This window comes from Tiliqua scincoides, chromosome 2, assembly GCF_035046505.1.
Source record: "Tiliqua scincoides isolate rTilSci1 chromosome 2, rTilSci1.hap2, whole genome shotgun sequence".
NCBI lineage: Eukaryota > Metazoa > Chordata > Lepidosauria > Squamata > Scincidae > Tiliqua > Tiliqua scincoides.
This window is the reverse complement of record NC_089822.1, coordinates 216,524,024-216,539,809: the sequence shown is the minus strand read 5'-3', so window position 1 is coordinate 216,539,809 and position 15,786 is coordinate 216,524,024. Positions and strand designations below refer to the sequence as shown.

The following is a 15,786-nucleotide window of genomic DNA, read 5'->3' as shown; positions in this document are numbered from 1 at the left end:
ACCTGTTACTTCTGATGGTACTTCTAATTGGTGGACCAGGTGAAGCGGTATAGGGAGAGACAAATGTTGAGAAATACTAGTAGGGTTTGTTTTGTCATGGCCCAGACTCCCAGGAAGCCAGGCCCCCTGGAAGTTTTGCACACACACCCTCACCCCCCAACACTCTCTCCTCAGGCATGGTATCTTGTTTCAGTTCTCTCCAAATGCACAGACTAAGCATTACTGTGTTAAACGTAAAAGTATAAAGGTTAGCCCATACAGGCCAACTGAAACAAGTCACGAGGTATGATGCACAGTTAATTGGGCAAGGTCCTCTTTTTCAATTATTGACGGTTCCAAACAAAGGTTGAGATTAGAAATTTTAACCAGGAACACGTCTCTCAGCTCAGTCATGTTTATCGTGCATTCCGCTCCAGGCTAATAGCACAGTTTAGAGATTTTTACCCATAAAAAGGCTTTTCATTCCAGTAAAAAGCAGCATGTCATACGCTGAAGGGAATTAAAGCCAACTCACAGTGAGAGATCCACCATAAAACTGACACTTGGGGTTTAGAGCTCATAAAGAGCTACAGTAATTGTCCTCTGCTGTTCTCATTCTCCCACTTCTCCAGAGCAGTGCTGTGGAGGTCCCAAACTGGCCAATAAAAGTGCAAGTTGTTCATGATTGTTCTTCAGTTGAGACTTTTACCTCATGTTGGGCAGTTCTTAATTCTTTTTGTGCGTCAGGAACATTTGACAAATTGGATTAAGAATTTAAGAATATGATCCAGTATTTAGCTGCCAGATGGAGAGGGAGAGCTTAGGCTACAACCCTAAACACACTTGCATGGGAGGAAGCCTCACTGTATGGAGCAGAATGTAACCCTGAGGCAACACGCTTAGTATTGCACTGTTATGATAACTACATTATCTGAAGGGGGAGAGGGAATCTAAAGCAAATGCTCATTAAAGTGAACTTGCAAAAGTTTGTATCATATAAATTTAATATGCTCATTTTATTTGGGCAGGAGGTCTGGTCTAGAGGGTAGAGCCTCCGTTTGCCTGAAGATAACATCTGCAGGTCGCCAGTTCGAGGCCACTGGCACCGTGAATGGTGAGACCTTGAAGCAGCTGACAAGCCAAGCTGAGTTATTCCACCTGCTCTTTGGTGTGAGCAAAGAAGTGTCTTGGCTGCCCTCCATGTGAGAGATGAAGGAGCTGCTTGTCAGCTTGCGTGGGAGGAAACTGGAGGCCAAAATGTGATACCAGATCAGAAAGATCTATCTGAAATGTTGTGGTTCTTGAAAGATAGAACCTTTCTTCAAAAAATCCCTACAGGGATTTAGAACAGCCTGCCTTTGTAAACCGCCTTGAATAAAGTCTGAGGAGAAATCTGACAACCAAGAAAGCCGGTATATAAATAGCATTATTATTATTATTATTATTATTATTATTATTATTATTATTATTATTATTATTATTATTATTATTATTATTATTAAATATGTGACATTATGGATGCCATTAGGTTCAGATTTTATGACACTTTTGTGCACTTTTATAGTGATATGTTCTGTCCATAGGAAGAGGGTGTGGGTCAACCTTCTACCACAGTGGATACCTCAGCAACTTGGTTCCATGTGGACTTGGTTCAATCCCTAGCACCTGCAGATGGGGAGGATGCCCTTTCACACCACAAAACATACCTTGGAGCACAGGGAAAAACATCTATGTTGCATGTAGCTGCTCCTGATAGAGCATCTTTTTCCTCCTGGGTCTTCATGGAACAGAATTTAAATGCCAGTTTTGAGACTTAAGGGAACTAAGGTCAGAAAGAGCTGAGTGAACGGTATGTAAAGGCTGGGGTAGCAGGGAAGACAGAAGCTGAGAAGTTCTCAGCTGAGAAGCTGCGAGTGAGTGACAATGTAGTGAGGTCCAACACTGGCGATGCACAACAAGCTGAGCTCCTGGATGACATCATGCTGCAAGGCATTCCTGGTGCTACCTGGAAGCCCCAGCACTTGCACAATCACAGTGGGCTGAACTGCCACTCGTCTCTCAGAGAGAATTGGTCGGTCTCAGAAAGTCTCTCAGAGAGATAAGAGCTTGTAACAGTGGCAGCTCAGCGTCCCCTGTGATCACGCAACCACTCAGAAACTGAGTGGAGTGCAAGCGCAATCACAGGCTCTCCCTCCCCTGACCACACATCCTTGCTTTGGGAAGCAGGCTCGTGACTTAGGATTGCAAAATGCTGGGATAAGATCGTTGAATAAAGAGATGGGAGGGAGGGAGGGGGAGAGAGAGAAGAAGGAAGAAGCTATAGGGGAAATGGGCTTGGGGTGGTGGCATGGAACAGAGAAAAGGAAGCATCAGTGAATGACCACTGTGTCCTCTTTCATTCAGCAATGCAGTCACTGCCACTCTTTCCACATCACATGCCTCCAAACATAAAACACAAACATGGACATCCCAGGTCATACTATTGCAAGGTTGAAAGAAAGCAAGACTCAGTATTAGGAGTAAAGGTTTGCAGGCTCTTTATTCGAATTGCATGCAATTGGCCCATGGGACTCTTGTCTCAAAGCATGGGCCCCTTCCTAATGGAAATTTAGACATTTATACAATTTTCCAGTCCTTTGTCTTCAAATCTAGACAATTCATTGGCTGAAATTTTACATCAGAGATGGGGCAAACACGTAATAGGTTACAGATAACGTACAATAGGTGGGCAACAAGTGGGCAAAACAATTGATTGGCTATGATTTACATACAAGTGGGGTTTCACCTTAAAACCTAGAAAAGTACAAAAGTTTCTAAATCCCAGCAGGGTGCACTATAATACCATTTACCCAGTGTTGAATCACATTCACATAAATCAACCCAATTATACAGATTGTTTTTACAAATTTTAGAATAACATTAAAAGAAAAGGTACTGTGTAATCTTATCTGCATACCTTTCCTATGTGTTAATATAGACACTAGGCAGCAGCTGTGAGCCTCTCTGCTATACCAAAGCTTTTGTCTTTTATTAAGTGTCTCTTAAGACTTTTCTAAAATCAAGCAACTTTGGTCTCTATGGCTTAATTTTATATAACTATTGTATGATTATTATGTCCCCTTATATGCAGGTTACAGGCTACCTTGTTTCACTATGTACTTTTGCTCTAAAAGTATAAAAGTTACAAAGCTAATGAATACAATCAGTGAATGTCTTTTAACCTTTGCCAAGGTGTGAGCTCATTCCTCCAAGGGAGTTCGAGCCCTGCAGTAAGTCCTTGTGGGGGCAAGGGGAGGCATCAACACGATCCCCAGGGTCGTGTTGCTAAGGGGGCTTCAGGGGCTTGGCTGGACTTACCAGAGCCTCCTGCAGCCTCCCAGGGGTGTGGGGAGCCCTGTGCGAGTGTCTGAAGGGCTCCCCAGGCCTTCAAAAGTGAAAGCAGAGCGATCGCACACCACCTCGGCGAAACCAGAAGTGGAGTGTGATCACTCCGCTTTCACTTTTGAAGGCCTGGGGAGCCCTTCAGAGGGTCGTTCAGGGCTCCCTGCATCCCTGGGAGGCTGCAGGAGGCTCTGATAAGCCCAGCCAAGCCCCGGCAGCCCCCTCCCTGCCTCCTCACTGCCCCCACCCCTTAAAAGGGCAGAGGCCAGGACCTTTAGGGTGGGCTGTTGCAACGCCCCAGTTTGAAAAGCCTGAGTTAATGAGTTGTGGATTTAAAGATTAGATTGTAAGGGATAGAGAATATTATTCCAGAATAACAATTTGAAAAGAGCTATTGGAGATATAACATATATAAGGGAGGAAATTTAGTTTATTAAGATACTGTAAATAATTAGAATATTCAACTTTGCTCATACTACACTTTCCCCTGGGAGCTGGGGATGAGAATAGGCCCTCAGTTTGGCTGCACTTGTTGTAAGAGGCGACTGAACAGCCACCGGGTAGATGGGACTCGTCAGCCTGGGAAGGCAGCTCATCTGAGAGAAGGAAAACTCTGATCCCAAACCTCCACTGCCTTGTGGCTACAACCAGTTATGGAAAAGGCTTCAGGAGTCAACCTCAAGGCAAAATCTGGAGCCGGAGTCCCTGACGCAGTTCATGGCTGAACACAGTCATGTTCTGGCAACTCCTGCGACGCTGCTGGAACCAACCGTATTGGCCTCTGCCTTTCCATTGGACCATTTCAGCGACGTGGAGAGGGGGGATTTGCTGCATGGGTAACAGCCTATCCTCCATACCTACTTTACCCAGGCTTCGTGCACTGGAGAGGACACTCTGTTCCAGAACTACCATTCAGAGCGTGACACCATAGTCTTCCGAGACTGAAGGATGCCAACAACATACTACACTATTAGAGATTTTCTTTATCTGTACTTTTAATCTATTTGTTAATGTTGTTTGTTTTTCTTTTCATTTTATTGTGTGTTTTCTTTTCTCTCTCTATTTTATTATAAGTTTTAAAAAAAGGAATTCTATAAACTGGAAGATGCTCATTCTACACACTGAAAACCCTTTTTGGGCAACTGTGCTTTTTTGTAGCTATTTCCTATAATAACACAGGCCAACACACATTTTGCTTCCTTAAACATTACACCAATTCCTGGGTATATTTGGGGTGCCAATTCCAAAAATGGCATCCGTTTTGCCCTATCACGTCTAGTTTTGGAGACACAGCATAGCCTCTTTTGGGAATGGTTCAAGCAGCTTCCTCATGAGGAAGACTACACCATGGCTTCCTCATGAGGAAGCTGCTCAAACCATTCACTAATGAGGCTATACTATATCTCCTAGACGTGATAGGGCAAAACAGATGCCATTTTTGGAATCGGCACCCCAAATTCATATCAAACCACCGTAAAGTTTGGGAAAAACTTTTCTAACCCTCAATTTTGTAGGCCTGTGTAATTTGCCTTGACCCACAGTGTCCTTTGTGCTTCTCTTACCACTTCCTGTTTCTCATTCTCTAGTTTTAATTCTTTTAGGCCCAAATCCTAACCCACTGTCCAGCACTGGCATAGCTGTGCCAATGGGATGTATGCTGCATCCTGCAGTTGGGGGGCACTCATGGAGGCCTCCTCAAAGTAAGGAAATGTTTGTTCCTTTACCTAGGAGACACATTGCTCTTATGTCGGTGCTGGAAAGTGGGTTGGGATTGTGCCCTTAGTAGCTTTGCCTGGTTTTGTTCTTTCATCTTTGTGCATCCCTAAGCCTGTAAGACTTATGGCAACATATGCTTCTAACATATGCTCCATTATTTTCTCAGCAGTTCATTCATATTCTGTGATATTTGATAAAGTGCTAATCTGTGATGGCTTTGTATGCAATGAGAAACGTTCTGATATGTTTTGAGTTATTTATAACTGCAGCAAAATTGGAGATGCGTTTACCAGCTCTTTTCAGGCCTCAACAACTTTGAAAAGAAAATCAACTGCATATCTACACAGTTTTTATCACATGAAAAATATTGCCTTTGATTTGGGAAGGCTTGCTTTATTAGGAAGCTTTTGGTGTGAACGCCCTGCTTCTGTGAAAATGAGATCATGTGTTTAGGAAGGCAGATTTTCCAAAGCAGAACTGTCATAGGCAGTCAGACTTTTGAAAGGTACAAGGATTGTGTTCATGCAGATTCCTTTGGAGTCTGGGCTGAGTGATGAGTAATATCCCTTCAATTTCAGTAGAGGAGTCATCATGTAGCAAGAGTGCAATGTCTCTTTTTTGACTTGTGAAGCAAACTGTTAAATATAGATTTTAGTGCCTCATGTTATTGAGTTACCATTTAACCAGGATTATGCTCTTTCTGCACATATGCAAAATGTGCCAAGACCAGACATGGGGAATCTTTTTATGTCAGAAGGCCGCATTAAGTTACCTGTAATCTAATAAGTCCACATTCAAGAAACTTCAATTAGATATACTTCAAAATGTACATTATTTTGTAAAAATCTAACGATTATGTACTAACTTCAAAAAATGAAAAATTTTTATTCTAAAGTGAACTAACTTTTTAATGACTTTGTTGTGACTGCTTTTTGTTGGAAAGCATTTGAATATTTGGTTGCAACATGGACATCTTCAGTTTCAGCTGATCCTCTTCAAGTCTATGGGTATCTGACATTTGTGACCTTAAGGGCATCTTGATTTGGGTTGAGTAGGACTGAATTCTGTATTTAAAAAAACGCCTTTGCTCTGGCTGGCCATGCCTTTCTTCTCTGCCTCTCCTAGGCTTCACAATTAGCCAGCATGTCACTCAGGCAGGCAGGCTTCCGCTGAGAAAGCCTCCCACCCACAAATACAATATAACTGCAGATTGAAAAAAATTCCCTCTCTTATAGAGAATATTTCCCTATAAATATAAAATATTTATATTTCCTCCCTGTGTAAAGGCTGTTCCATTACACAGAAGGAGGTTTGGTACACATTTAATGTCTTCAAAAATAGTGGTGTGGTTCTGATTCTTTCTCCCCTTTCAATCAGGCTCCAGGGCAATCAGGATCTAGGGCAAGCTGCAGGTCACACAAGCATGATCCCCCCCCAACTTATCCAAGGGTCATGGAACATTCCATAATTTTTGGCTGAAAACCTGCCCTTGTCTTATCTGTGAGATTGCCTTATACAGGCGAGTGTCTGCGGTACATTCTAGAGTTCAAAAACACATAGACGAACAGGCCTTGCTGAGGGAGAGTCAGCATGGCTTCTGTAAGGGTAAGTCTTGCCTCACGAACCTTATAGAATTCTTTGAAAAGGTCAACAGGCATGTGGATGCGGGAGAACCCGTGGACATTATATATCTGGACTTTCAGAAGGCGTTTGACACGGTCCCTCACCAAAGGCTACTGAAAAAACTCCACAGTCAGGGAATTAGAGGACAGGTCCTCTCGTGGATTGAGAACTGGTTGGAGGCCAGGAAGCAGAGAGTGGGTGTCAATGGGCAATTTTCACAATGGAGAGAGGTGAAAAGCGGTGTGCCCCAAGGATCTGTCCTGGGACCAGTGCTTTTCAACCTCTTCATAAATGACCTGGAGACGGGGTTGAGCAGTGAAGTGGCTAAGTTTGCAGACGACACCAAACTTTTCCGTGTGGTAAAGACCAGAAGTGATTGTGAGGAGCTCCAGAAGGATCTCTCCAGACTGGCAGAATGGGCAGCAAAATGGCAGATGCGCTTCAATGTCAGTAAGTGTAAAGTCATGCACATTGGGGCAAAAAATCAAAACTTTAGATATAGGCTGATGGGTTCTGAGCTGTCTGTGACAGATCAGGAGAGAGATCTTGGGGTGGTGGTGGACAGGTCGATGAAAGTGTCGACCCAATGTGCGGCGGCAGCGAAGAAGGCCAATTCTATGCTTGGGATCATTAGGAAGGGTATTGAGAACAAAACGGCAAGTATTATAATGCCGTTGTACAAATCTATGGTAAGGCCACACCTGGAGTATTGTGTCCAGTTCTGGTCGCCGCATCTCAAAAAAGACATAGTGGAAATGGAAAAGGTGCAAAAGAGAGCGACTAAGATGATTACGGGGCTGGGGCACCTTCCTTATGAGGAAAGGCTACGGCGTTTGGGCCTCTTCAGCCTAGAAGAGACGCTTGAGGGAGGACATGATTGAGACATACAAAATTATGCAGGGAATGGACAGAGTGGATAGGGAGATGCTCTTTACACTCTCACATAATACCAGAACCAGGGGACATCCACTAAAATTGAGTGTTGGGCGGGTTAGGACAGACAAAAGAAAATATTTCTTTACTCAGCGTGTGGTTGGTCTGTGGAACTCCTTGCCACAGGATGTGGTGCTGGCGTCTAGCCTAGACGCCTTTAAAAGGGGATTGGACGAGTTTCTGGAGGAAAATCCATTATGGGGTACAAGCCATGATGTGTATGCGCAACCTCCTGATTTTAGAAATGGGTTAAGTCAGAATGCCAGATGTAGGGGAGGGCACCAGGATGAGGTCTCTTGTTATCTGGTGTGCTCCCTGGGGCATTTGGTGGGCCTCTGTGAGATACAGGAAGCTGGACTAGATGGGCCTATGGCCTGATCCAGTGGGGCTTTTCTTATGTTCTTATGTTCTTAGAGTTGCATTAGAATGAAATCAGGAGCATAGCAGGTATCCAGATAGCCTTTATGACTTACCAATGTTTTAATTGTGGCTGTCAGCCGGACTTCTTTTACATTTTCAGATTTTAAATATGGTCATTTTAAGAAAATATGGCCATTTTAATAAAAATAACAAAAGATGAACAAAACCATATTAATAATAAAAAAGGATTTGTTCTGCAAAATTTTGCTTCACTTAAAAGGCCTCACTTAATGGTCTAGACGGCCGCATGTGACCTTAGGTTCACAAGTTCCCCACCCCGCCTGAGACCCTGAAATATATATAAGCAATTGACACATTGGTTGCAACACAATGCAGGGGCACATTTCAGATTTGGTGGGGTAAAGAGACATTAGCATAGCTGAAAGGCCCACACTTGGAATTTATTGTACTGGCATTTATTGTGGCTACCTTTTACATCTCATAACTACCAGATATATGAATTCTGCTGAGCAATCAGTACATCTGAACAGATGCGGGTAGGTGCAAGTGTGGAGGAGCACAGACACCACTTGGTACTTTAGGTGTCCAAAGGAAGGAGATGAAAAGAGTTGTCCCTGCTGTCAGCAAAAGCATGTTCCTAATATCCAGAGAAGTAACAGTTTCCTCACATTTAGAATTTGTTGGAACTGAGCTGTTCGTATGCTAAGGAAAGGAAATGGAAGGAGCTGAATGGGAAGCTGAGCAGATATGGAGACTGTAAGACTATGAGTGTGCATGGGTGGAGGAGAGAGACAGAGGAAATTGAGCAAAAGGGGCAATACAGATAAGAGAAGAATAGCATAAACAATTGTGTTGGTAATAAATGAAAAGACCTGCAAACTGGTGCCCTCCCTTGCATTTCTCATTCTGAGGTAGCCCATTTCTAAAATCAGGAGGGTGCACATTACACATCATGGCTTGTAACCCATGATCGACGTTTCCTCCAGAAATTTGTCCAAACCCTTTCTAAAGGCATCTAGGTGAGATGCCATCTCTACAGGAGTTCCACAGACTAACTACATGCTGAGTAAATATTTTCTTTTGTCTGTCCTAATTCTCCCAACACTCAATTATAGTGAACGTCCCCTGATTCTGGTGTTGCGTAAGAGGGAAAGAACATCTCTCTAGCCATCTCCTGCATAATTTTGTCTGGCAGCCTTCAGTCTCCGGAGACTATGGTATTGCACTCTGAAAAGTGGTTCTGGAGCAGCATCTAGTGTGGCTGAAGAGGCCAATTCGGGAGTGACAATCCCTTCCACAATGGGAGCAAGTGCAGTCTGTCCCTGGTCTGTCTCCCTGGCTGTGGGCCTTCCTTCTTTGCCTCTTTGCCTCAGTCTGTTGGGCAAGTGCCTCTTCAAACTGGAGAGGCCATGCTGCACAGCCTGCCTCCAAGCGGGCTGCTCAGAGGCCAGGGTTTCCCACCTGTTGAGGTCCACTCCTAAGGCCTTCAGATCCCTCTTGCAGATGTCCTTGTATCACAGCTGTGGTCTACCTGTAGGGCGCTTTCCCTACAAGAGTTCTCCAGTTTTGTATGTCTCAATCATGTCCCCCCTTAGGCACCTTTTTCTAGACCGAAGAGCCCCCAATGCTGTAGTCTTTCCTCATAAGGGAGTAGCAGTATGCTTTGCCACTGTTGGTCTCAGCAGCCTACTCCAGCACTGGCTAGTATAAAAGTGTAGGGTTTGTAATGGCATGCTAGTTTTAGCAGGAAAACCATGGACATTCAGGCCAATAGAATCTGACAGTACCAATGGGAGAAGGTGGAATGATGGCTGCTAACATTTCAACAAGTTCTTGCTGCTGTGCCTTTAGCAATAGTTTGGTCTGTGGCAATTAGCAGGCGTGTAATCAAAGGGGAGCTGGGGGAGTGAGGCTTCTACACCTACAGCAGCAGATGTTATCAGTAGGAATGCTCAGGTGCTGCATTTGAAATGTTTTTTAAAAGGACTTTAGCCAAAAAGAAGCATCGGGTTCAGCAAGAAGCAAACTCAGAACTTTGCTATTTACCCTACTCCTGGGCAACCCAGTGCAGTGCTGGGCTGGGCTGCTTGGATCTTAACCACTTCTTTAGGTAGTGCAGATCCAAGGAGACTCATTGGGGCTGCTGCATTACCCAGGGTAAAGGGAATCAATTGCCCTTGCCCTGTGCTGAGTTGCAGCCAGTGCAAACCCCACATTGGATATGGGGCAGGCCAGCTGGTCTGCCTATTCCAGTACAGATTAGGATTAGGCTTAAATGTCACAATGTAACCATTGTACCTGCTTTTGTTATGACACAACCACAGTCCCATATACACACACCCTTATGTGAACATTTGCATTTTAGCTTCCGCTGAAAGACAGTTTACAGTTTCAGAATAACAAGTTAGTAAAAAATAAGATACATTGCTAACAAAAAAAAAGTTTTATTCATCAGTAACAGAAAGAAGTTTATCTACATAATAAAAATAATACATAGGCAATAAAATAAGGCTCCCTACTTGAGAAGAAGCATCAGAACCATTTCAGTCATGGGGACTTATAGTGTGTGGCTCCTTTGAGGAGGCACTTGGTGGTAATTGCTTTTCAGGTATTTACCTCTCTTAAGATCTTCAATTGACAGCGCTAGAGATCTACAGTTGTCATTCATTTGCTGCACAGAAGCTGGTCATCTTTCTTTTCTTATGGGGATACTGCATTTTCATACCACATTAACATTTTATTATAGAAAAAATGCTGATAGCCTGTGGGGTCCATGCCTAGGGGCAGCATGGGGGCGGCAGTGGACTTACCCCGGAGCTAAAGGAGGCACTGAGACCTGGAGATCAGCTTGCATGAACAGTTTAATCTGGTGATATTCTTTACAGTCATCAGGGCCTTGTTACACCACAAAGGCCCTGGTATATAGTCCTTAACAGGAGTTTCACCTCTGCACGGATACAAGGTTGAACTGTTCAGGACACCCCTGCTGGTTGGCTGTCTGGCTGCTTGGTTGCACTTCCAGAGCCACCTGAGACCCCCAAGGCCTACAATACCCTGTTCTGGCCCAGGTGTGCCTCCCCTGGAAGGGAGGGATCAGTTGCCCCCACAGGAACAAGTAGAGCTAAGGGATTGCTTACCCTTCCCCCAGCCAGAGCCAAGGAATGATATCTCTCTATGCCTCCCAGGCCCCTTATTAAACCAGTAGCTGACCCACCCAGTCCCACACTTTCTGGCCATGTGACTGTCTGAAGATCCCATGAGGTGGATGAGGGCCCTACTCTCCAGGAGATGCTCTGCCTGGGAGCCCAGAAAAGGCAGTACTTGTGATTTACTCCCAAGAGACCCCTACTCCTGAGGAGACCCCGACCACCGGGGCTGGGCCCAGGTGACATAGCCCCATCCCCGAGCTTGTCACTTGTGATGTTGAAGACTGCAGTTGGGTTGTGTGAGTCTCATAGACATAACTTGGATAGTTCCCTGACATGACTAACAACCAGCAACATCATCCACCTGCACTATTCTTCTAAGGGTTCCTTTGCTGCTAACTATAGGAGTACTATAATGTGGTGGCCCCAATAAGGGACATATGGTGACCCCACAGCAGTGCCCTGACCAGAGATTACTGAAGAACTGGATATTATTGCTGCATTCGTACATCAGTTTTAACTAGTGAAAGAAAAAAAAATGCAGTGGCTCTGAATTGAAAAAGGACCTACAGCTTTTTAAACAATATTTAAAGTTGTACAACAAAGATATCAGTACATTTTCTTTTGCATGATGACTTAGGGCCAATCCTATCCAACTTCCCAACATCGATGCAGCTGCAATGGGAGAAGGCCTTCCAATGAGGAAGCCTCTATGACTGCCTCCCAACTGCAGAATGCAGTGTGTGCCCCATTAGCACGGCTACATCAGTGCTGAAAATTTGGATAGGATTTGGCCCTTAGAAAACGTTATTATCACTAACACAAGAGCATCCAGCTATTTTTCTAAAATAGAACAAAGACCCTTCCAGGTTCTTCTTTGCTATGTTCCTGCTAGCAAAATAGGAAAAAGAAATTTTGTTCTTCAAAATCTAATATATTTATAGTTAGCAGAATACAACTTAGCAACTAAAATGATAAATAAAACTGTGATAGCCACCTCTCTAACTCTCTGCATAATGTGCTATGTAGTTTTGAAACATATCCATTAAAAAAATTAAAAAGGAAATATATTAAAGTTGTGTCTATATACACATTAAAGCAGAAGGCAACTTTGGCTGCAATCCTATACACACTTTCCAGGGAGTAAGCCCCACAGTGAGTACAGTAAGACATACTTCTAAACAAACATGCATAGGATTGTGCTATTCATCTAGTATTCTAGCACAGGGGTCTCCAAACTCCAGCCTGGGGGCCAGGTGTGGCCCACGGCCAGCCTCTATTCGGCCCACAGCCAGCCTCTGGTCCACTGAGAGTCTCTGGCCCACTCAACCGAACACAACTGGAGCTGTACTCCAGTCATGTCCAGAGTGTGTTCTGAGGACTGGGGACGTGGGGGAATGGAAGTCCATTTGAGTGCATGCTTTATTTCTGTGGTGTGTGTTGGTGCTTGGAGAAATCCTGATGTATTTATTTAAGTTTAATATTTTAAACTTTTTTTTCTGGTCCTCAAACTATGCCAGATATTTGATGCAGCCCTCTGGTCAAAAAATTTGGAGTCCCCTGTTCTAGCATAATACTTTAGAAATAAAATACTTGAAATGGAGAGGGTGGACTGGCAGGTGGAGCGCTCCGGCAGGGGCTCTCGGAATGCGCCAAAGAGGAAAACAATAAAAAGACAATCAACGATAAGAACAAGACACCACCAAACGCAACAGAACAAACATCGGAAGATCATCAAGAGCAAAACGCTATTGCACCCCTACAAGTTTACCACCAGTATGTCTCAGGCACGTCAACACTCTGGAAGGAACCCCTGCTAATTGGGTAAGAGGCACTTTCTTCAAGTGCAAGCTCCTCTTTTTAGCAGGGGGAGAGTAACTGGCCTCTGCTAAAATTTAAACCCTGATTAAACTGATTTAAAAGAATGATTGACCATTTTGCTCACGTATGCAGCAAAGTAGATGTGTTCATTCTTCACATACAGCACTATGGATGATATCTCTTTTTTGAAAAATAAGTATATACACATCATGCATGAAGTGGTCCCTATATAGAGGATCACACACTGAAGAAAGTCTAGTGTTGATGAGAGATTTCTTTTTAAAATTAGAATCAGGCAAGTGTGTTGATACTTGATACCGTAGTCAGGAAGAAGAGTCAAAGCTGTTAAACGACTGATTAAAAACAGCTACCATCACTGCTGAGTCTATTATGGACCACCTATTAAGATACTACTCCCAAAGGGATACAGCTTGCAGTAACTTTTCCAAGAGAACTATGGCCCCAGCACCACACACAGGATGAAGAATTAGTTCTAACAAATACTGAAAGAAAAGATGAAGCCTGGACTCTTTAGAACGTTTAAAATTCTGAAGGCTGAACTATGCATTAACAAGAAGCTGAAATACAGTGACTTTTTCAGAACAGAAACCTGATAGTCTCAAATGCTTCCATCACATTATTTGAGTGCACATTGGTCTTTGCAAATAAAATTCCATGACGAATTTGGCTACTGGAATTATGCAAGTAAAGCAAAAATTACACACATTATTTATTGGCATAAAGCACTGGGAGATAGATGCCTTCTGTTGCAGTTCCAAAGAAGGCATCTATCTCCGGACCAGATCAGACGGAAAGCTCTTCATCCTCTCCAGACTGAGAGCAAAATCCAAAGTCCAGCTGAAATGTCTGCGTGACTTCCTCTTTGCCGACGATGCAGCTGTCACTACCCACTCTGCCAAAGATCTCCAGCAGCTCATCGATCGTTTTAGCAAGGCCTGCCAAGATTTTGGACTGACAATCAGCCTGAAGAAAACACAGGTCATGGTTCAGGATGTGGACTCACCTCCCTGCATTACAATCTCTGAGCATGAACTGGAGGTTGTCCATGACTTTGTGTACCTTGGCTCAACGATCTCCGACACTCATTCTCTCGATGCCGAGCTAAACAGGCGCATCGGTAAAGCAGCTACCACGTTTTCCAGACTCACAAAGAGAGTCTGGTCCAACAAGAAGCTGACGGAACATACCAAGATCCAGGTCTACAGAGCTTGCGTCCTGAGTACACTTCTGTACTGCAGCGAGTCATGGACTCTTCGCCCACAACAGGAGAGGAAACTGAGCGCTTTCCACATGCGCTGCCTCCGACGCATCCTCGGCATCACCTGGCAGGACAAAGTTCCAAACAACACAGTCCTGGAACGTGCTGGAATCCCTAGCATGTATTCACTGCTGAAACAGAGACGCCTGCGTTGGCTTGGTCATGTCGTGAGAATGGATGATGGCCGGATCCCAAAGGATCTCCTCTATGGAGAACTCGTGCAAGGAAAGCGCCCTACAGGTAGACCACAGCTGCGATACAAGGACATCTGCAAGAGGGATCTGAAGCCCTTAGGGATGGACCTCAACAAGTGTGAAACCCTGGCCTCTGAGCGGCCCGCTTGGAGGCAGGCTGTGCAGCATGGCCTTTCCCAGTTTGAAGAGACACTTTGCCAACAGTCTGAGGCTAAGAGGCAAAGAAGGAAGGCCCATAGCCAGGGAGACAGACCAGGGACAGACTGCGCTTGCTCCCGGTGTGGAAGGGATTGTCACTCCCGGATTGGCCTTTTCAGCCACACTAGACGCTGTGCCAGAACCACCTTTCAGAGCGCGATACCATAGTCTTTCGAGACTGAAGGTTGCCAATACAAAAAAGCACTGGGACGACTGAGATTTTTGCTAGACATCTTGCCATCCTTTAAGGCAGAATTCACAATGGCTTTTCTTTGCTTATGTAAAGATGATCTTGCCATACTGTCACTATTTAAGTCTTTACTATGACATGTAGAAATTACTTCTGTGTGTGTTCAGCCTCTCTCAAAAAGGCACAGAGAGCAGGAATTCTGAGCTGCCTGTGGAATAACAAGTTCTGGAGAAGAGATTTCAGCAGTCTTCATGGATGCAATGCTGACATGTTTATGGGGAAATGTTGATGCACTCCTTGGCTATGATCGCTAGCACTACAAATCTGAGCTCTGTTTTCCCACCAAGAGCAGTTCAATATCAAATGTAACAGACCTAAAACAATATGCTTTTTATAGGAGATAGTTCCATGCAAGGAGACAGAAAAATGCTTGTTTGAAGTGCTTTGGCTTCTTCCTGCTTTGCTTCCAAAAGAAACCAGCTCAAGTGCAGAAATGACCTACAGAGGTCAGACACTCAGTTCTCTGGAAAAAGGACAAAAGAAAAATGGTTTAAAATGCTTTTAATATAGACATTCTACGGTATTTTCAGTTTTTTCATCATTCCATCCATGGATGGCCCCATCTATGAGGCCAATCCTGAGCTCAGCGCTGCGGCTTTGTGCTGCCATGCAGTGTTGCAAACGTGCCGTAAGACGCGCCTGTGACACTTACCACTGGGCTACCGCCTGTGCTAGGCCAGTGCCTGCCTGCGCTGGGCTAGCACCAGGCTAGTGCAGGGCGGGCGCCCAGACTTCACCACTTGTCGGTCTCACAGACCGCCAAGCCGTGGCAAGGTAAGCTGGGGCGGGGAAGGGGGTGGGAAGGAAACGTTCCGGGAAGGGGGGAGGCCAGCAGAGGGTGGAGAGAGGGCAGGGGGAGACATGACAGAGAGGCAGGAGGCGAGG

At 44.6% G+C, this 15,786-nt stretch overlaps 1 protein-coding gene across 2 annotated transcripts in view; it reads right to left on the bottom strand.

Moving 5' to 3' along the window:
- NINJ1 (ninjurin 1) overlaps window positions 1–15,786 on the bottom strand; it is a 159,245-nt gene that overhangs the window by 114,296 nt on the left and 29,163 nt on the right. Inside the window, exon 4 of one of the 2 annotated variants that reach the window (XM_066616952.1) lies at window positions 10,434–15,364. The exons of the other annotated variant lie outside the window; for it this stretch is intronic. The gene's annotated coding sequence lies outside the window, so the exon portion shown is untranslated. Of the gene's footprint in view, window positions 1–10,433; window positions 15,365–15,786 lie in introns of those variants that run through there. 2 annotated transcript variants of the gene reach the window in all.